The sequence below is a fragment of the Nicotiana tabacum genome, chromosome 13, assembly GCF_000715075.1.
Source record: "Nicotiana tabacum cultivar K326 chromosome 13, ASM71507v2, whole genome shotgun sequence".
NCBI lineage: Eukaryota > Viridiplantae > Streptophyta > Magnoliopsida > Solanales > Solanaceae > Nicotiana > Nicotiana tabacum.
Window position 1 is genome coordinate 53171490 of NC_134092.1, and position 18826 is coordinate 53190315.

At 39.7% G+C, this 18826-nt stretch overlaps 1 non-coding gene across 1 annotated transcript; it reads right to left on the bottom strand.

The window, feature by feature from the left end:
• Positions 1–2967: 2967 nt before the first annotated feature.
• Positions 2968–3074, bottom strand: LOC142168478 (small nucleolar RNA R71). Its single transcript, XR_012698337.1, has one exon. It is a non-coding gene; the product is annotated as a small nucleolar RNA R71 (small nucleolar RNA).
• Between the last annotated feature and the right edge of the window lie 15752 nt (positions 3075–18826).

Sequence of the window (18826 nt, forward strand, 5' to 3'; positions counted from 1 at the left end):
ATGAATTGTAGTTATGATAGGTGGTTGGAAGTTTCTACACATTTATTTCATCATTAGTAGTGTTGCAAAGGTTTAACAAGGTCTTATTTGGTATGAGGTATATTATTTGTACCGGATTTGGTAAGGAGCAGCTATTGCGGGCAGAAGATATAGTTAACGACATATGAGTTATGGGGCACATCATGTGGTTATATCTCAGGAGTAAATTTATGACTTGATGTACCTTGTGGGGACCAGAATCGAATCTTTTAGGGAAATTCCGGATGTTGGAATTTGGTTCTAAGTCTTGGGGGCAAAGGTCGAAGGAAGAATATCCCGTCAGGGGGTCTATTAATGTACTTATATGGATTGAGGTGCCATAGGTGTGTGTATTAGGAGTATTTGATGGTTTTCAACAACTTTTGGCACATTCGAGGATGAACATATGTTTAAATAAGGGAGAATTTAACAATCTGAATGGTCATTTTGAGTTTTAGCATTCCGTTCGGCGGTTTGAGACTTTGAGTAGCTTCATATGATGCATTATGATTCGTGAGTAAGGTTGGTTTCGATGTTCGAGAGGTTCGAGATTGATTTGGAAGAATGATTCTCAAATTGAAAGCTTTAAGTTGGAAGAGTTTACCAATATTTGACTCTTTGGTAAATGACCTCAGAACCGGGATTTGAAGGTTCCTATAGGTTCTAAGGTGATTTCTGACTTGGCTGTATGTTCGGGTTGAGTTTTGAGTTGCTTGATGGCAGGCTATAATCTCGTCTTTTAGTCGCTTATTGCACTCTAATTTACTGCACTTTAATTGAGTTTGAGCTTTAATCGCTAGTGTTCTACACTAATTGTGTATTTTATGCCTTGTAGGAGAATTCTGAGCTATGTAAATGTTATGGATCTAATTTGAGCTATTTTGAGCTTTGAAGTCTGGGTAAAGCCCAAGGGATTAAGCTGGGATCACGTTCGGGGGTCGAATACCACGTCTAGATATCAAAATCGAAGCAAAAAGCCGAACTATGAGAAAAGTGTACAACCGCGGTGCGTAGGGAGGCACGTGGCACGCCGCGCCTGTACATTATCTGGCTGCTGGCATATTTTAACTCTCTGGACATCCCACTAATGCCCTGCCTGGCACGACGCCCCATGCGGCGCTCCTGTACAAATTTTACAGAGTAATTGTCCTAATTCGCGTAGAAAAAGGTGGTTTCGTTTGGGCCCAACCCTACTTGGTATAATACATATAAAAACATTATTTTTAGGACTTTGGACACTTCTAAGACCTAAGGAAGCTAAGGAGGAGGTGGAGAAGCGAAATCACAAGGAATTCATCATTCAATGCTCACTCAAGACAAGAGTTTGGATCGTTTTATGCCTTTCTTTATATTTTTGATGAATTACACCATATCTATGGAGTAGTTCTCTTTAGGGATTGATGGATTTGGTGTATTGATATTTGTTTGTGGATATTATCTCTAGTTTTTATGCATTGAATCGTTTTGGGTGTTTTAATTGCTGCATCTATATTCACATGTTCATGTAATCGAGAGAGGCATACTCGTGATATCTTTGCATTATCTTGTTGGTTGAATTCATTAATTCTTCTTAGTAACTGAAAGAGTCTAGTTGAATTATTGTTTTGACCTAGTTAGGAGGATAATCGATAGAGGTTCTCCTAAAGACTAATCCACTACGAACTCTTGCATATCTTCACCAAACTTAAATCGGTTCATATTGTGAGGTTGAGACTTAATCGAGAAAGGAGTTTCTACTAAACGTTTGAACTAATAATTAAGTGAATTCGAGAGACTCACTTGAACATTAGAAGTGAATCAACTAGAGTTAAATCCCAGACAATTATCTTGCACCTATCCAATCAAACCCTATTTTCTCCCATTGAGATCTTCCTTGCTTACTTTCGTTGCGATTGTCATAGTCAATTAGTTGTAGATTCTTAGTTAATTTTAGTTTTAATCACATAATTCTCAACTGTTGATCATCTTGTATAGCAACCAAGCTATAAACTACGAAAATACTGTTTAACTCCAATTCATGTGGATACAATATTATATTATACTATATTCGACTAGCGAACATATTTAAGTGTGTGTTTTGCTCTCGTCAAATTTTGGCGCCGTTGATGGGGATTGGCGATCAATAGTGTTTGAAATAGTCTGTAGTGCTAATTCAGGAATTTTTCATTTTATTTTATTTTATTTTATTTTATTTTACTTTTTTCGTTTTACGTTGGTGCCTTTTAACTGTGCGCAGGCTACAAGTTAGATTGGTGCATGACTCGATCTTCTGGGAAAGAATTGCTACCATACGAACCAGGAATCGTGAAACAACTGCGACAGTTGAGGAAGGAAAGAAATCTCCCCGAGAATATAGAGAAGGTGGGGCAATCCTCAACCAAAGAAATTATGGCTGAAGATGATGATAATGTTGATTTGGCTGCAAGAGAGGCAGCCCAGCAAAGAGAAAAACCTGCATGAGATGATGAGGAGACAACTCTTTGAAATACATAACTTGTCTATGAAGAGGAGAGGGCTCAGAGAATTGCTCAAAATTGACCCGTGGGTGTAGACCAGTTTGGAAACATAGCTCCCGGAGCTGGGAGACCACTTGGTGATTACACTAGACTGGTCTACAACCAAGGCTTATCAAGTATTAGACCACCTCCAGTTGTTGCGAACAATTTCGAATTGAAACAAGGGTTGCTCCAAACTCTTCAAAATTGTTGTGTCTTCATAGGGAAGCCAAACGAAGATCCAAATACACATCTAATGGATTTTGAGGAGAATATGAACACCTTCCAATATAATGGTGTTTCACAAGATGCAGTGTATTTAAGGGAATTCCCCTTCACACTCAAAGATGATGTAAAGCAGTGGCTTAGAAGCTTGCCCCGGGGATCAATTAGAACATAGGAGGAGATGACCAGAAAATTTCTTGATAAATACTTCTCCTAAGCTAAGACGGGCAAATTTAGAATAGAGATCCATAACTTATGCCAAAAAGATATTGAAAATGTGTTTGAAGCATGGGAGAGGTTCAAGGAATTAGTTCGAAAGTGTCAACATAGAGGTATTGAACTCTGGATGCAACTCCAGGATTTTTGGGATGGTTTGACACCGGCCACACATAGAACATTGAGTAATGCAGCTGGAGGCCCTTTGATGAAAAAGACACCAGAGGAGATAGTCATAATTCTAGATGAGTTATCTAAGGATGCAAATTAGTGGCCCTCTAAAAGCGCTGAAAGAAGAAGGGCGAATGGTGTTCACCAGGTTGATGCTAACATATCTGTGTAGGTACAACTTGATGCCATGGTGAAAGAGATAAGGAAGCTCACCTTAGCTTCTATACAAAGTGAGAATCACATAAATTGTGATATATGTGGAAGAGGACACCCTAATCATGAGTGTCAGGCCTCAGCTGAAGAAGTAAATGCTGTGGGAAATTACAACTTCAATGCAATGGGTCAGAAGCACCCCGATTTTTCATGGAGTTCACCTGGGGGTACTACAAATGCATGGCAACAAAACAACTCCAGATTCCAAGGACAAGGAGCTCCAGGCTTCCAAAATCAGCAAAGGCAACAATTTTAACCTCATCAATCCAATCAGCCTGGGTTAGAAGATCTGATAAAGTCCTTTATTGTCAAGACAGATGAGAGGTTAGATGCTCATGGTGCAGCTATCAAAGTACTTGGCACAGGGCTGCGAAACTTGGAGAAGCAAGTGGGACATATTGCCACCATATTGTCTGAAAGGATCCCAGGTATTTTGCCAGCTGATACTGAAAGAAACCCCAAGGAGACGGTAAATGTTGTAACTCTGAGAAGTGGGCAAGTAGTAAACAGCCCACCCCTATCCAAAACGAGGTGATACCTAAAAAAGAAAGTGGGGAGAAGCTGAAAAATGAAGTTGATAAGAAGAAGAAAGGCAAGAAGGGAGCTGAGAAAAAGAAGAAAAAGAAAACTTCAAGAAGGGAGGAATCTAATGAGAGCGGGCATATTCCTGCTTTACCTTTTACCCAAAAGCTTTATAGAGAGAAGCCGAACAAGCAATTTGGACTCGGTAAAGCTTCCAAATCAAGAGTCATTATTCCAAATAAATCCCGAACTATTCAAAAACACAAACTAACCTTACACGCAAGTCATAATACACCATATGAAGCTACTCAAAGTCTCAAACCACTTAACAAAATGCTAAATCTCAAAATGACCAGTCGAGTCATTACATTACTAAGTACATAGGTTGGTTGTACTCATACTATACTTCTGCACCTTGTGTGTACAACTTAGAGTTGAGCATTTATGGATTACGGACGCTGGAATTGAAGATGTAAATGTGTTCTGATTATGGCTACCACTTGTCTTTGGTAGTTTAGGATTCATACTTCTTTTCATGTATATTCCAAACAGATATTGTATTTACTCTCATTCCAGCTTTGTAAATATAAATCATATTGGCTCATGACTTGTACTACCAATCTTTGAGATGTTGTATGAAATTTAGCTATTTTAATCACTTTTATTAATGATCTTTAACTTGAGTTGTATTATACTATATTTGGTTTGCCTAGCATTTAGGGTTAGATGCCTTCACGAGTATGTGGATTTTGGGTTGTGACAAGTTGGTATCAAAGCTCTAGATTCATAGGTTCTATGATTCATGAGCAAATGTCTAGTACGGTCTTGCAGATTGGTATGATGACGTCCATACTTATCTTCGAGAGGCTACATGGCATCTAGGAAACTTCAGTTTCTTTCATTCCTTATCATGCGACATAGATTAAGCTTGGAGTTCATGTCTTTGATTTCTTTCCACTCACTCGTATGTGATGTTGAGCATTCGGTATCAGCTATTTACCTACGTCTCATTATGTTATGGAAGAGGTGCAAGATGTGTTTCTATTTTGTAAAGGTAGGCCAGCCTGGTAGACTTGAAGCCAGGTTTAGACTGCTACTTGGGCTCGATACTTTTAGTTATGTGAGTATGTGCATTTGGACTTGCATGTCCCTATGAGAGGGGCTGATGGCTCAGTGTGTGGCTAGATATACATTTGATGAGTATTATCAGACTGAGGACTACACAATATATGGTTGGAAATCACAGGAATGATTTTCTTGGGATGCAAAAGGCTATAGATTGCTTGATTGTTGTCTTTATGTGTTGTACCATCTTGAGTTGTGATTGTATGGATGGATCTTTTGGTTGTTCATTTATTGATTGGAGTGTATTATTATATTTTGTTGACGAGTGTAGACTCGGGAAGGCTAATTGATTGCATAGTTGTTGTTACAATTGTAGGGTCATAGAGTGGTGTCGTTTTGGAGACTATGCTGGTGGGTTATCTCCTGCGAGCAAGTATGAGGTTGTATGATCCTTACAATGTTTCTGTGATGAGTTTACTTTCTATCTATTGGGATGTATGTGCTACGATTAAAGCTCAAATCTCTTGAGGAAATTCGCATGACTATTACGAGGATGAGTAGCCACGTGGCAGATGATTTGGTGTATTTAATGCGAGGAAATTCGCATGACTACAACGAGGATGAGTACCTCACTTGAGATTCCTTACACTCTAAATATTCCAGAATTCTTAGCAACTTCAATCTATTTTAGAAATATAATAAATTGAACCAAAATTAGGAAGATGATTATGGTTCTAGCTCATTTGAGCATTTTATCAAACACTAGGTGTACATTACGGTTTCAAGGCCCTTTTTATGGAGAATTCCATCATTCCACAACCCAATATTTACCATGCCTAGTTCAACAATCTTCCTACACCCCTTGATATCACATTCATGTAAATAAACAACCCTACTGCCCTGAAATTATCTTGCTTATTATCCATTTCTACATAAAATTCGAAATTGAGGGTTAGGGTGTAGAATCTTACCTCTAGGATGAATACCTAGTGAGTTTCCCTTCTTAATCTTCCAAAACTTGCTCAAGAATTGAAGGACAAATATTGGAGAATACCTTCTCACTCTAGGGCACCCTCTCTCACTCTAAAATGTCAGATAATAGCTCAAAAATAACCCAAAGAGTGTATTTAACGAAATAGGGTCGGGTTTTAAAAACCCAAAAATGGATCTCCAGAACAGGTTCTGCGGTCGCATATGCGACCGTATAACCGATATGTGCACCACATATCGGTTGCATAGTTGGTTGCAATATAGCCAAAAGAACTGTCTGTGTATGCGGTCACTATGCGGTCCGCATAACCGTTATGCGGTCACATAATGCACAACATAACAGTTATGTGGTCGCATAGTCGACCACATAATTGCTTCCAATTGGCCCAATTAACTGCCTCACTCTGCGGCCATTATGCGGTCCGCAGAGTGATTCTGCGGTCGCATAATGGACCGCAGAAATGCACTTTTCCGCCAAAAATATTTCTTTACTTTCCGGTGCATTGTTCAACACAAAAAGTCTGAGTCCTGGCTCGTAAGCTCGCCGCGATGAATTTCTACAATCCTCAAACACGTAAGCCTAGTCTGACACCATGAAACATTATTTTCTTTGCAAAATTTACCGGGCTTACCACTTAAATACTTCAAAATTTTTTGGGGTATTATATTCTCCCCCGCTTAGAATCATTCGTCCTCGAATGAGGGTAAAAATCTGTCATTAGCATCTTATGCAACTTAGTTTGTTTTATACCACAAACTAACTGCCCCAAATTTGACTAACTCCCTAAATTTTCAAACATTTCGCTAGAGTTTCCCTTGTAATTAGGCCTATCCACCTGCCAGATAGCCCCATAAACACATCCTAAAAGCATATACATAATCCAACAACATAACATAATATAAAACAACACCAACTGTAGCCTCACAAGCAATTATATTACCAGAACGGAACACTCTTAACACCAAATGTACAAGTCATACATATTTCATAGGAATATCCCTTAGTATTTTCATAAGGCACAACTCATAATTACATGGTTATTCAAATAAATAAGGATACTTTTTCTTCATTTCTTATTCGGCCTCCCATGTAGCCTCTTCAACCTGTTGGTTTCGCCATAGCACTTTCACGGATGCAATTTCTTTGTCTCTCAACTTTCGGACTTGCCGATCAATAATAGAAACTGGAATCTCTTCATAAGTCAATTCTTCATTTACCTCAATAGTCTCGACAAGAACAATGGTTGTCGAGTATCCAACTACTTTCTTTAACATAGACAAATGAAACACCGGGTGTACTAATGACATCTCATGTGGTAGCTCAACCTTGTACGCCACCTCACCGACCCTCTGAATGATTTTGTACGGTCCGACATACCTCAGACTCAATTTTCCTTTCTTACCAAATCGCATTACCCCTTTCATGGGAGAAACATTCAAGAATACCCAATCATCTTCTTTAAACTCCAAATACCTACGACGAACATCCGAATAGGATTTCTGATGACTTTGAGCAGTCTTCAACCGCTCCTTAATGATTTTAACTTTTTCCATGGCATGATGCACGTGGTCTAGCCCTATTAACTTTGCTTCCCCAATTTCGAACCACCCAATGAGAGATCTACATCTCCTACCATATAAAGCCTCGAACAGTGCCATTTGAATGCTAGCGTGATAGCTATTGTTGTAGGCAAATTCTATGAGTGGTAAATGATCATCCCAACTATCTTTGAAGTCTAGAACGCAAGAACGCAACATATCCTCAAGCGTCTGAATAGTCTGCTCTGCCTTCCCGTCAGTCTGCGGGTGAAAGGTTGTACTAAGATTCACCTGAGTACCCAAACCTTGCTGAAATTTCTTCCAAAAATTAGCAGTGAATTGTGCCCCCCGATCCGAAATGATGGAAACTGGGGTGCCATGCAACCTGGCTATTTCTTTGTTATACATCTGAGCATACTGCTCCACTGTGTCGGTAGACTTAACCGGCAAAAAGTGTGCTGATTTCGTTAGTCGATCCACAATCACTCAAATTGAGTCAAATTTGTGCGGAGTGCGCAGTAATCCTACCACAAAGTCCATATTAATCATTTCCCATTTCCATATTGGAATTTCTATGTTCTGTGCCAACCCACCAGGCCTTTGGTGTTCGGCTAAGCCATCCACAAACTTTCTATAATATCTAGCTAATCCTAAGAAACTGCGAATCTCTGTTGGAGTTGTAGGCCTCGGCCAATTCTTCACCGCTGAAATTTTCTAAGGATCAACGTTAATTCCCTCACTAGAAACTACATGACCCAAGAATATGACTGATTCAAGCCAAAATTCATACTTTGAAAACTTTGCATATAACTCGTGCTGATATAGTGTTTGCAGAACTACCCTAAGATGATCGGCATGGTCTTCTCGACTTCGTGAATATACAAGAATATCATCAATAAACATTATCACAAAAGAATCGAGGAATGGCTTGAAAACGTGATTCATAAGATCCATGAAGGCTGCTGGGGCATTTGTTAGCCCAAAAGACATCACATAAATTCAAAATGCCCATACCGGGTTCTAAAAGCTGTTTTGGGAATATCCCTCTCCCTGATCTTCAATTGGTGATACCCGGATCTTAAATCAATCTTGGAGAAGTACCTGACACCTTGCAATTGATCAAACAAGTCATCTATCCTTGGCAGTGGGTACTTATTCTTGATTGTGACCTTATTAAGTTGCCGATAGTCAATACACATTCTCAGTGACCCATCTTTCTTTCTTACAAAAAGGAACGGTGTGCCCCAAGGCGACACACTCGGCCGGATAAAATCCTTTTCTAACAAATCTCTCAATTGTTCCTTTAGCTCCTTCAATTCTGCCGGTGCCATTCTATAGGGTGGAATAGATATAGAATGTGTGTCTGGCATCACATCAATCCCAAAATCAATCTCCCTGTCTAGTGGGATCCCAGGGAGTTCATCCGGAAAGACGCCTGGAAATTCATTCACAACAGGCACAGACTCAAGTGTAGGTGCCTCAGCATCGGTGTCCGTAACCCGGACCAAATGGTAAATACATCCCTTGTTTATCATCTCTGTGGCCTTAAGGTAGGAAATAAACCTACCCTTTGGCACTACATCATCACCCGCCACTCAATAACTGGCTTATTTGGAAATTCGAACCTAACAGTCCTGGTTTGGCAATCAAGCTTGGCAAAACAAGAATAAATCCAATCCATCCCTATTATCACATCAAAATTGACCATTCTCAATTCAATAAGATCGGCCACGGTGCCCCGATCGCGCAACGTGACAACACAATCCCTATAAACCCACGCGACTGAAATAGACTCACCAACCGGAGTAGATACAGGGAATGGCTCATGAAGCTGTTCTGGTTCTATCCCAAATTCCATAGCAACATAAGAAGTGACATATGACAAAGTGGAACCGGGATCAATAAGAGCATATACATCATCAGATTGGACAGTCAATATACGTGTGACAACATCTGGAGAAGCCTCTAATTCCCGACGTCTCCGTATAGCATAAAATCTGCTGGGTCTTCCCGAATTTTGTGCACCACCTATAGCTGCACCTCGCCCTACAGGTGCTGGGGTGCCTCGAGCTGGTGGTGCTGTGGATGTAGTAGCTGAAGAATTAGCTGGCTGTGCCGCGCCTCTGCCCATATTTCAGCGAGACGAGCAGCAATCTCTCTGAATGTGACCCCACAAACCACACCCATAGCATACTGGTAGGTCCATGAAACATGACCCAAAGTGCATCCTCCCACACTTAGGGCATGGAAGCCTCCACTGCTGAAACCTTCTGTCGAGCCGACCCTGCTGGTGGGGTCCCCTGTTGCCCTGACTTGGTCCAGATGATTGTGCACCCATCGAAGACTAGGCGAATGATTGGGATGGTCCTGATGACGCTCCCCTGAATGCTGACCTACCACCACCACCACCGGAAGAACCACCAAAGTTGCCCGCGAACCGGGCTTTGCTGTTACTCTGACGCTCCATTCTATTCTTCAATTTGCGGGTCTCTGTGGCTTGAGCAAATGCCACCATCTTACCATAGTTCATATCGGAATTCAAGGCAGCTGTAGAGGCCTCTTTAATAACTAAGGGGCTAAGGCCTTGTACAAACTGGCGCGCTCTAGCCTCCATGGTGGGCAACATATGAATAGCATACTTGGACTGGCATACAAACTCTATATGGTACTCACACACATTCATACTACCCTGCTTCAGGCTTTCAAACTCAGTGACACGAGCTGCCTTAGTTTCGGCAGGCAAGAAATGATTCATAAAGGCATCTATGAACTCACCCCACCTTGCCGGAGGGCTTCCCTCCCCACGGGATTCCTCCCACAACTCAAATCAAGAATAGTCCACCCCTTTCAGGCGGTAGGAGGCCAACTCCACTCCCTCTGTCTCTGTAGCATGCATAACTCGAAGAGTCTTGTGCTTCTTATCAATGAAGTCCTGGGGGTCCTCCTCGGGATCAGTACCCGTAAACACTGGAGGATCTAACTGAAGAAACTTGTTCACCCTGGAACTAGCAGATTCCCCTAGATGACTGGAAGAAGTAGGCCCAACACTCGATCTCTGGGCCTGAGAAGCCAGTAACTGTGTCAATATTTGTATGGCTCCCCTAATATCAATATCAGACACACCAGAATCGGAAGCTAGATCCGGAGGTGGGACTGGAATATCATTTGGAGGAACTATTGCACCTTCTGTAGGTGTACGGACATGTGCGGTCTGATCAATTGTAGTAGAGTCAGGCAGTGTAGTAACTGGAGGAATATTCTAACTCCTCGGATGCTCACCCGCATCATCAATTATAGGGTCAACTGTCACTCCTGGGGTGACATTGGCTCTTTGGTCAGTTCTTGGCTTCTTCTTAGGTGCCATGTACTGAAAATTAGAGCAATGCAGGAGTTAAAGGAGGAACAGTCTTACAACCAGCTTTATCGCAGGATCGAGAACATGAAAGAAGGGTATTATTCCTAAATGCCCATGTAGCATCCTAATTATAGATGTGGTCCACAACATACCGATAATAAGGACTCTACTATACATGGCTCTGAGACATCCTTGGACACTTAAAAACCTTAGGCTCTGATACCATGTTTGTCACGCCCCAAAACTGAGGAGCGCGACCGGCGCTCAACCGAGTGAACCTGACCGAGCAAGCCTGTTAGATTTCATTCTACCCAAACTCATCCATGAATAGAAATAATACATATTATCATTAATTAGACGAAAACGTGTTCATGTCTACAATACCAATTCATTTCCAATAGTTTCATTATTTTTAAAGTCTCAAATGGACAAGTAATACATCCACAACATAACATAGTTTGTCTTTCCCCAACACCAATACACAACCCACATTATGTCTACGGAGCATCTATAGATAAAGAAGAGTACAATGATAATGCCGGCTACAAGGCCCCAGCTATACCTCAAACCGAATTCACAAAGAACAAAAGATACATGACCCCGGGATGAAGTGGGGCTCACTAAGTCAGCTGGGAAGAAAGTGCACTGCTATCACTGATCAGTATCTCCTGCTGTGGAACCACCTGCATCCATTGAAAGATGCAGCGCCCCCGGCAAAAGGGACATTAGTACGGTCGAATAGCACTAGTATGTATAACTAAATACCCTCTCTATAGAATGACAAATAATACAAACAAGATTATCATAATATTAATGAAAGCCTTAATTAACATCAAACCTCAATTTAGGATCAAGACAGTGTTCGAATTAATTTGCATATCTCACATTGGGAGATTTTTAGTATAGATATACCATTGTCCACAATACTAGTACCATGATGCACCATACCAATACCACTATTCACAATACCATTATTCATAAAACTAGTACCATTATTCACCATACCAATACCACTTTCACAATACCATTATTCACAAAACCAGTACCACCGCACTCTTAGCACGGAGTCCGATCACGACCCGATCGGCTAGGCTATCTCAGTAGACATATCAACCACAATTTCTCTCAATATCAATACCACCATCTTTAATACGGAGTCCGATCACGACCCGATCGGCTAGGCTATCCATTAGGGATATCGACCACAATCACAATTTCAATAACAATTTCCAGCACAATCACCACCATGTGTGCGGCATGGTCTCCGATCACGACCAAACTGGATAGGCTATCTTATTTGAGACATCAATCTTTTTATATCAATCATCGTATTTCATATTACTTTTACATCTTTTCATTTCATTGGCACTAATGGCCATAATTATAAGGTCATTCTTGGCACGTTGGCCATATTCAGTATTTCATGCTCACCTTATCAATTTCAAATATCATTATCATCATCAACAACAAATACAACTCAAATCAAGGTGTGCAGTACACATGTGAGCAATTTAGAGTCTAAGGCACATAGAGATATTTCACAAAATTTGGCATAATATCCTTCATTTGAACTTGACTTAAAGTCAAAACATTATTAATGCGCAACCCATATTTTAACACATCCTCAATTGGTAACATAACATGAATAAAGCATTTGGGATGCTTGTTGAATATATATCTTTTAACCCAATCTTACTTGGAATAGCGAGTTTCATAATGAATCACTCGGGACTTACATAATTTACATGAATATCGTGGGATTCAATTCCAAGAGAAGAGTTTAGCCAACATACCTCACTTGAGCTTCCTTACACTCTAAATGTTCTGGAATTCTTAGCAACTTCAATCTATTTTAGAAATATAACAAATTGAACCAAAATTAGGAAGATGATTATGGTTCTAGCTCATTTGAGCATTTTATCAAACACTAGGTGTGCATTACAGTTTCAAGGCCCTTTTTATGGAGAATTCCATCATTCCACAACCCAATATTTACCATGCCTAGTTCAACAATCTTCCTTCACCCCTTGATATTACATGCATGTAAATAAACAACCCTACTGCCCAGAAATTATCTTGCTTATTATCTATTTCTACACAAAATTCGAAATTGAGGGTTAGGGTGTAGAATCTTACCTCTAGGATGAAGACCTAGTGAGTTTTCCTTCTTAATCTTCCAAAATTTGGGCAAGAATTGAAGGACAAATATTGGAGAACACCTTCTCACTTTAGGGCACCCTCTCTCACTCTAAAATGTCAGATAATAGCTCAAAAATGACCCAAAGAGTGTATTTAACGAAATAGGGTCGGGTTTTTAAAACCCAAAAATGGATCTCCGGAACAGGTTCTACGGTCGCATATGCGACCGCATAATGGTTATGCGGACCACATAACCGATATGCAAACCGCATATCGGTCGTATATCAGTGTCGGCCCAGCAGAGTGCTTTCGCCGTTGGTGTTCTTTCCGATCTCTACGCGTTGGCTATAAAATAGCTAAAAGAACTGTCTGTATATGCGGTCTGCATAACCGTTATGCGGTCGCATAATGCACCACATAACAGTTATGTGGTCGCATAGTCGACCGCATAATTGCTTCCAATTGGCCCAATTAACTACCTCACTCTGCGGCCATTATGCGGCCCACAGAGTGATTCTGCGGTCGCATAATGGACCGCAAAAATGTACTTTTCTGCCAAAAAATTTTCTTTACTTTCCGGTGCATTGTTCAACCCAAAATGTTTGAGCCTAGTCCGACACCATGAAACCTAACTCAAACACGTAAGCCTAGTCCGACACCATGAAACATTATTTTCTTTGCAAAATTTACCGGGCTTACCACTTAAATACTTCAAAATTTTTCGGGGTGTTACAATGAGGTTATTAGACCTGGAAATGGTGTAATTCAATTTGGATAAGGTATGTTTGGATAAGAATGTTATTAGACAACTTAGAATTTGTCAATGGTTCTTATTGGGCGTGGGAACTCCATGACTTGTTGATCTGATGGGTGGTAACAAATTTCTATGTGTTTCTTTCATCATTAGCAGTATTGTGAAGGTTTGGAACAAGGTTTTTCTTGATATTAAGTATGTTGCGGGTATCAGATTTGGTAATGAGCAGCTATTGCAGTTTGAAAATATTACAATGAGCATATGAGTTATGTGGTACATTGTGTGGTTACGTCTTGGGAATAATTTTATGGCATGACACAACTTATGGAGATTTATATAGGGAATATATGCTAGAATCGGATTTTATAAAAAATTCCGGATGATTGAATTTGGTTCTAAGGTTTATGAATTAAGGTTGAAGAAAGAATCTTCAGTCAAGATTGCGCTAGTGGACTGATATAAATTTGGTGATGGGGGAGCATACATGGGTATGTGTATGATGAGTTTATAAAGTGATCTAATGACTTTTGAATGACTCTTGGCACGTTCGAGAACGAACGTATGTTTAAGTTGGGAGAATGTAACAACCCGACTGGTCATTTTGAGTTCTAGCATCTCCTTTCTTGATTTGAGATTTTGAGCGGCTTCTTGTGGTATATTATGACTTTCATGCATGGTTGGTTTTGATTTTTGGTTTTTCCGAATTGAATTGATAGAGTGATTCTTAATTTGGAAGTTTTAAGTTGGAAGAGTTGACCAAGTTTTGACTTTTGAGTAAACGACCTCGGATTCGTGATTTGATGTTTCCAATAGGCTCGCATGGTAATTTCAGACATAGGCGTATGTCCAGATTGAGATTTGGAGACTCCTAGGTTGATTCAGCTCAATTTGCTAAAAGTTGGCAATTTGAAGGCTTGGAAAGTTTATACGCTTGACCGGGAGTTGACTTCGGTGCTATTAGATTCATATTGTGGGTTTGAAACTTCGGATAGGCATTTTTTTGTTGATTGGAACTTGTATGAAAAGTTTGGTTGTGATCCAAAATGATTAAGTATGATTTAGACGCGTTCGGCGAAGTTTGAAGGCTTGAAGTTAAGAGGATGATCTTGATCTTTGATTCTTGGTTTTGATATTATTTATGATGTTTTGAGATTTTGGATATTTGGTATGATTTGGATGAGGTCCCGAGGGGCTCGGTTGAGTTACAGGGTGATTTCGGACAATTTCTGATAATGTTAGCATTACTGGTTTTCTGATATCGTTGATGTTGATTGCAAAGATTAAATCGCATTTAAGTAGTGTTATTTTGGCTGGCAAGATTTTTATACTTCGCGTTTGCATGAGTAGCTCACGTTCGCGAAAGGGTTATGGGCTGTAGGAACTTGGTTCTACGCATTCACGATGGTTTACTACATTCGCAGAGGGGAAGGTCAGTTGTGCATCGCAAATGCGATGGTCTAGCCGCGTTTGCGAAGAAGGACTAGAGGGTCGGTGTGTTTTTGTGTTTCGCGTTTGCAAATCTTTTGCCGCGAACGTGATGAAGAATTTCAGTCAGGGGTATATTTTGTCCAGAAATTAGGGAATTGCTCATTTTTCACTATTTTTAGTTTCGGAGCACGGGAAGAGGCAATTTTGGAGAGGATTTTCGCTATTAATTTGTGGGGCAAGTAATTTCTAATTGGTTTTGATTATATATGACTATCATCTCATGCTACCAATTATTATGTCAAAGTTGTTTACCTAGAAGCGCTCTAATTCAATTTTAAGTCGTATCCTATGTGTGCATTACCCGTCCCATGCCTATGGTCCAGGAGGTATTGGACTGCTATTTGGGTGGTTTCTAGACTTACTTTAGGTTACTCAAAATGGTAAAACTAACTGACATTCAAAATAAGTAGGACTTCATGCAAAGACAAATAAAGGCTCAAGTTTGGCCCCACACATAAACAGTAAATGCATGCGGGGAATTTAGGAAGTGCATAGCTTTAACATTAAGACTTAACTAGCGTTTGGCCATAGATTCCCAAATTTGTTTAGAAAAATCTGATTTGGGTGAAGTTTGGTTTGAAGATGAAAATGTGTTTCGACATCAGTTTTCAAAACATATTTCCCAAATTTATTTTGGAAAAAACATGAAACATGACTTATACCCACAAGTTTTAAAAACTATCACAAATACCCAACAGTACTATTATCAATAACATTCATTATATTATCGCAAACCATAGTCCTGAACATAAATAAATTTGATACAAAATTATTATTTTTATAATGAACTACATGATACACTATCAGGTGAGCGAGAAGACGAAGTAATATTATTACAAAATAATAAACGGTAAGCTCTATTATAAAATACAAAAGTTTGGGGCAATTTTTAAAAAATGTAATAGTGATATTTTGGCCCAAAACTAGCTATTGAGCTGATTTTGGGATTTTGCCAAACTGTAGGAAAAATCTGTGGCCAAACATGTATTTGCCAAATAAAATCCAAATTTATTTTGGCAAAATCTATGGCCAAACGGGTCCTTAAAGTCCTATAGGCATGGTTTCTAGGTGATTCTGAATTCCAGCATGCAACGTTATTGCTTTTAATGGCTTAGGCGAGGAGGCAGTAAATTATTTGTAAGCTTAGAACTATTAGCGCTGATTTTATAGATATGCGTCTTAGGAAGGTGACATTGTCCTATAGGCATGATTTCTAATAGTGGCATAGTTAAGCAATGAAACAGTGTTTGAGAGTCCAACATTAAAAACGTTGATCTCGCAAACCATTTTAAGCGAGTGACAATACCGTATAGGCAAAATTTCTAACGATTGACAATTGAAACTGATTTTTTGTAATACTTAGCCCCTATAAGCATGTTTTCTAGGGGAGCAATATGATAACAATAACAACAGCGAATTAGTGTGCCCGCTGAATAATATGAGCAACTTCTATCTTAAGGGATTTGCGAAATATTATTTATGTTGCACAAGGTGATCCTTTAGGCTAAAAAACTTAGGACCCCTTTCTTTATGTCTACATTTAGTTATTCAAACATTGTATTCACATCTTGTAGACCTTAAAGATTTGTACCAATTGTGTTATAATGAACTTATTCGACCTCTCTTTATTTGATCACCTAGTTTCATTACATAATCCGCATTATTCTGAGTTCGGCCGGGACCTACAGTTGTGGACCTCGAAAAGTGCCTAACACCTTTTCTTTGAGGTAATTTGAGCCCTTACCCGATCTTTGATGACATTGACTAGTCAAATTCGAGTCATTTGCAAATAGGTACCCTAACACACCTTAATAATCGTTAGGTGGTGACTCTTCTCTTTTAATACTTACTTAGAAGAGTTGTCAATGTTGAGGCCCATTTTTGCGAGAAAACGGGGATACACTTAGGCTCTTACCGTAATGAACTTGACTTACGCAGATTACATTCTTTATTAAATGCACTTCCCTTCTTCACCTTTATTTGTTTAAATTTTCTATTACATACATAACCCTTCCCCTATTTACCTTTATTTGTTTAAATTTGTTATGACATGCACATCCCTTCCCCGTTCACCTTTATTTGTTTAAATCTGTTATGACATGCACATCCCTTTCCCGTTCACCTTTATTCACTATGACCACTTTTCATTTCATCTTGTCTAAGACTGCCATATCATGCCTCCCCCATCCCTATTCCCATATCTGCTTTATTACAGTCTTGCATATATTCCATGAACTAAACTGACTCTTTCTTTTTGTCTTTCCTTTCTATATTTCCTATGTTTACCTTACTATTGTATTTACTGCTTTTACATATTTATCATGCAAATACTTGACAGCGTGTTATTTCTGCATAAAGCATGCTCCACATCATACTCCACTCGTGCTAATTATCAATATAGCGGCACTTGATGAGTATCCCTGTTCTTCCAAAATTACCCTTTTTAAGTCGAAAAGGCTTATTTGATGTCGATTAGTCGATCATCGGTGCAATCGATGGTCCCGTGCCTTTCCCTCTCAAGTTGTCCACTTGGGAGTACTGGTCTAGGCCATTATAGAAATCTTACTCCAATATCAAATGTACATGCATCATGTTAAACCTAGTACGGGTCATAACATTGTTAACATAATAGCCCGCTAACATAATCCTTGTCCAAAGTCCGACGGGATTTCTACAGTCCCAATGGACACTACCATGTTATGTCCATTACTTGGAGAAAATGTGCCAATATGTTAATCATTATTGTGTAAGTGGTCGTATATGTAGGGGGAAAGGGCTAACTTTATTTGTTTGCAGAAAATGAAGCACGAAGTCCCCAGGTTTGGCATGGTCCAAAATATCCCACCTCTGTTACTTGACTGGTGGAAAGACCTTGCGCCTTGCGACAAGAATCATGTGAGAAGAGTACCTGGTGACTTGACATCTTTGCTTAATATCCAATCAAATAAAGCTTTGATTGAGGCGGCAACCATGTTCTGGGATGAGAAAAGAGCGTTCTTTCGATTTGGTGACATAGAAATGACTCCTCTATTAGAAGAAATATGAGGTTTTGCTAAGTTACCGTGGGATAATCCAGGGTTATTAGTACCGGAAAATCGCACCCCTCGTGGTTTTCTGAAAATGCTAGGTTTCAAGAAAAATGTTGAATTGCTTTATTTGAAGAAATCATACATCCCAATTGAATTCCTTTACGAGCGTTATGGGTACAGTAAGTCATATTGCCTTCATCATGATGAACTTGCCATTACTTCATTAGGTTGGACGCATCGCCGGGTTTATGTGTTCATCATCTGCTTCTTGGGATTGTTGATATTTCCAATGAAAGGCGGAAGGATTCACACTCGTTTGGCTATGGTTGCAAGAAATTTAATGGAAGCATCGAGGGGAAAACCTACACCAACATCCCTATGATCCTAGCTGAACTGTACTGCGCTCTAGACCGGTGCAAGTAGGGGTTCAGACATTTTGAAGGTTGTAATATATTACTGCAAGTCTAGCTATTGGAGCACTTTCAGGTGGGAAAATATCGCCAAGAGCTTCTGCGACGGACATTGAATGACTACATAGCTTATCACCATCCAAAAAAATGACATTTATCCCAGATAGGTTCGTATAGCCCGAAAGTGCTGTAAGTTG